This window comes from Enoplosus armatus, chromosome 1 (genome assembly GCF_043641665.1).
Source record: "Enoplosus armatus isolate fEnoArm2 chromosome 1, fEnoArm2.hap1, whole genome shotgun sequence".
NCBI classification, from domain to species: domain Eukaryota; kingdom Metazoa; phylum Chordata; class Actinopteri; order Centrarchiformes; family Enoplosidae; genus Enoplosus; species Enoplosus armatus.
In genome coordinates this window covers 29,294,447-29,297,110 of record NC_092180.1, presented here as the reverse complement: position 1 = coordinate 29,297,110, position 2,664 = coordinate 29,294,447, and the positions used below count along the sequence as shown (strand labels likewise).

The 2,664-nt window shown below is 43.8% G+C and overlaps 1 pseudogene; it reads right to left on the bottom strand.

Annotated features, from left to right (window-relative positions):
• Nucleotides 1-1,125: 1,125 nt before the first annotated feature.
• LOC139286142 (uncharacterized) lies at nucleotides 1,126-1,789 on the bottom strand (annotated as a pseudogene).
• Nucleotides 1,790-2,664: the final 875 nt, after the last annotated feature.

Below are 2,664 nucleotides of genomic sequence, written 5' to 3'. Positions count from 1 at the left end.
GTATTTCTGTACTCACCTATCCAAATGAACTACACCAAAGGAATAATCCACTGCGGAGTTCCAAACAAAACACGACAGGCATATGACAGCCCTACCTATGAATGACTGGTGGCCTTACCCTGTCAATTACACAGAGCCTGTCTGGATTTTCGTTGAAGAGGTAGGGGAGCAGGAGTACTGCAGCACCAACAGTGAGGAAAAAAAAGCAATGATGGCACTGTATTTGAAGAACCTCAAATAAAGTTGTCAATAACTTTGTGTCTCCTCAAAGTCCTGGCTGAGGGCCCTCTGGTACTGAATCGCCTCCTTTTAGCCTCTGCTACAATTTTGTCTGCTGCTTGTAACTTGTTAAAAGTGAAACATCTTTACATTACCTGTATGAGGAGTTTGAACTCACAATGCCGATATGCTGAACTCCTTAAGAATGTCACTGGTGGACTGGCTTTAAATGAAGTGAACTCTCTCAGCAAATGTCCTCTTCATTTTCTCCTCCTGGGCTATATAGAAATTACAGTTCAGTTGAAAAGACGAATAATAGAAAAAAATCATATATACAGTGCATCCGGAAAGTATACCGCTTCACTTTTTCCACATTTTGTTATGTTACAGCCTTATTCCAAAATGGATTAAATTCTTTTTTTTCCCCCTCAAAATTCTACACACAATACCCCATAATGACAAAGTGAAAAATGTTTTTTAGACAATTTTGCAAATTTATTAAAAATAAAACACTCAAATATCACATGTACATAAGTATTCACACCCTTTACTCAATACTTTGTTGAAGCACCTTTGGCAGCGATTACAGCCTCCAGTCTTCTTGGGTATGATGCTATAAGCTTGGCACACCTGGATTTGGGGAGTTTCTCCCATTCTTCTTTGCACATCCTCTCAAGCTCAATGAGGTTGGATGGGGAGTGTCGGTGCACAGCTATTTTCAGGTCTTTCCAGAGATGTTCTATCGGGTTCAAGTCCGGGCTCTGGCTGGGCCACTCAAGGACATTCAGAGACTTGTCCCGAAGCCACTCCTTTGTCATCTTGGCTGTGTGCTTAGGGTGGTTGTCCTGTTGGAAGGTGAACCTTCACCCCAGTCTGAGGTCCAGAGCGCTCTGGAGCAGGTTTTCGTCAAGGAACTCTCTGTACTTTGCTGCATTCATCTTTCCCTCGATCCTGACTAGTCTCCCAGTTCCTGCGCTGAAAAACATCCCCACAGCATGATGCTGCCACCACCATGCTTCACTGTAGGGATGGTATTGGCCAGGTGATGAGCAGTGCCTGGTTTCCTCCAGACATGACGCTTGGCATTCAGGCCAAAGAGTTCAATCTTGGTTTCATCAGACCAGAGAATTTTGTTTCTCATGGTCTGAGAGTCCTTTAGGTGCCTATTGGCAAACTCCAAGCGGGCTGTCATGTGCTTTGTACTGAGGAGTGGCCTCCGTCTGGCCACTCTACCATAAAGGCCTGATTGGTGGAGTGCTGCAGAGATGGTTGTCCTTCTGGAAGGTTCTCCCATATCCACAGAGGAATTCTGGAGCTCTGTCAGAGTGACCATCGGGTTCTTGGTCACCTCCCTGACCAAGGCCCTTCTCCCCCGATTGCTCATTTTGGCCAGGCGGCCAGCTCTAGGAAGAGTCCTGGTGGTTCCAAACTTCTTCCATTTACGAATGATGGAGACCACTGTGCTCTTTGGGACCTTCAATGCTGCAGAAGTTTTTCTGTACCCTTCCCCAGATCTGTGCCTCGATACAATCCTGTCTTGGAGGTCTACAGGCAATTCCTTTGTCTTCATGGCTTGGTTTGTGCTCTGACGTGCACTGTCAACTGTGGGACCTTATATAAACAGGTGTGTGCCTTTCCAAATCATGTCCAATCAATTGAATTTACCACAGGTGGACTCCAATTTGAGTTTCATAGCAAAGGGTGTGAATACTTATGTACATGCCGATATTTGAGTGTTTTATTTTTAATAAATTTGCAAAATTGTCTAAAAAACATTTTTCACTTTGTCATTATGGGGTATTGTGTGTAGAATTTTGAGAATTTTTTTTAAAAATCCATTTTGGAATAAGGCTGTAACATAACAAAATGTGGAAAAAGTGAAGCGGTATGAATACTTTCCAGATGCACTGTAACTATAAAGAGCATCTGCCGGGCAACTTTGTAGTCCATGGGCGCTTCCGTAGCTGGAGTCCACATTAATCAATCATCATCTCAGACAGCGCATTGCCGTTGGCCCTCTTCTTTAGAACCGGTCTGCTCCTCCTCACCCACCAACAATACCGTTAACCCCGGTGGTATACAGCATTGGTAGTGCTGCTCCTAACTGGCTGAACCACCTCCCACGGTGGGCTCATGAGCCTCTGCAAAGTTGTTATTCTTATCTTTCCTATAAAGGTTTTTGAAAAACTGGAAATGAGAGTAGCTTGATGTAAAAAATATCTGCTTCCCTAATATCTCCATTTTGCTTACCCATGCGCAGAGTGATCTCACCTGTGACCTGTGACCTGCCTCAAATTTACAAACTTCAGCGCCCTCTATCAACCAGTTTCTAAACTCATTCATCTAAAGGGCATGGACATTTATAGCCCACACAAGCTTTTCTTTCTTGAAAAATGACGATAATAGACTGAACAATATCATATCTGCAATAAATAGGGCATCCCC